Genomic DNA, 1356 nt, shown 5'->3' with positions numbered 1-1356 from the left:
GACAGCAGTTATTTAGCTTAAACATGTAAAACCACTGGTATGGTCCTTTTATCCTCACATCAGCCATAACCCTGACTACTCTGGTTATCATGTCCCATTTTACTGCTTTGTTGCTCATTTTGAATTTGGGATCTGCACCTGTATTTGAATATTTTCACATTGTGGTGTAAAGATTTTAGTATTTTGAGTACTTTATACACAAGCAGTAGTAGTAATAGTACCAGGATCAGTAGTGTGAATAGTTGTAGTAGTAAAAATATTACCGATCTGGACTTTGTCAGGGCCCATGTTGAAGTTGTTGACTATTTGAGTTAGAAAGGACTTAATGTTTTCATGGTCTTCAGAGGTGGTGTTCCTGGATTCACAGACCAACAGCACGATGTCAGCCTTGGCTGTGCTTTCACACTGAGAACCTGGAGGAAAACAGAGGATGGTAGGATACAATACACAAGAGGTCAGATATAGAAGCAAGACTAAGACTGTGTCTGAAATCACTCACTATTTACTACAAAGTTCAGTCTATTTACCCTCCTCCATTTTGTTTCAGTGTGTGAATTCTGTGTGTAAATTTATCCAACATTTAGAGCCTCAAATGTTCCACAATGGAACAAAAAAGTCGTGTTAATGTCATGTACACTACTTCCTGCAAACAATCCCACAATGCCATGCGTTGCATTTTATAGATCTGATATAGATTTTATAGAAATTAGCGGTGTGCAGCTCTACAGCGAGCAGTGATGACGTCCAAAATCTAGATTTTCACCTTTCAATGCTAACATTAGCATATTTTATTACTTATTAGTTTTGAGGGTATTTGGTCATAAACCAAAGTGGATTCATTGTGCACCACTGATGGAGGTGCGGGTAACGTCCTCCAGCTCCTCCTGGGGGATCAGAGGCGTTCCCAGACCAGATGAGATATATTCTCTCTTTTTACCTGTTGGTTGGTGTTTATCTTCAGCCTGGAGTCCTGCAGAGAAAATCAGAAAATTAATATTTATATTGTTGCAGAGCTGTGAACTGAACAAACACTGTGAGGCTTTGCAGCAGCTCAGAGCTCATCTCACTGAAAACACACAGATGTTGAAGTCGATGCTACAAACAATTATAATTTGTGTATGAAAATAACGTGTTAAATTTTCAGGAACTAGAAAACTGAGCTACTGCAGTATGAGGTACTCTCAATTATTCTAGGGTGAAAATAATCCTCATAAAAAGACAAAAAATGAAGGAAAAACAAACGTCTCTCTTTGCCTGGTCAGTCTGAAACTTTAAAATCTTTTTTCTCGACCTCACTGCTTCTACTTTCTGCTTCTTCTCTGAAGAGCAGCAGATGAGATGAACACATGAACACAA

At 38.6% G+C, this 1356-nt stretch overlaps 1 long non-coding RNA gene across 1 annotated transcript in view; it reads right to left on the bottom strand.

The window, feature by feature from the left end:
* Nucleotides 1–285: 285 nt before the first annotated feature.
* Nucleotides 286–1356, bottom strand: part of LOC121886811 — a 4756-nt gene continuing 3685 nt past the window's right edge. The window contains exons 2-3 of the long non-coding RNA XR_006092853.1: nt 938–970; nt 286–413 (exon numbers count right to left, since the gene is read on the bottom strand). This is a non-coding gene — a long non-coding RNA (uncharacterized LOC121886811). The remainder of the gene's footprint in view (nt 414–937; nt 971–1356) is intronic.

Source organism: Thunnus maccoyii, chromosome 20 (genome assembly GCF_910596095.1).
Source record: "Thunnus maccoyii chromosome 20, fThuMac1.1, whole genome shotgun sequence".
Classification (NCBI taxonomy): Eukaryota; Metazoa; Chordata; class Actinopteri; order Scombriformes; family Scombridae; genus Thunnus; species Thunnus maccoyii.
The sequence above is the reverse complement of the archived record's forward strand: the minus strand, read 5'-3'. Positions and strand labels throughout refer to the sequence as shown.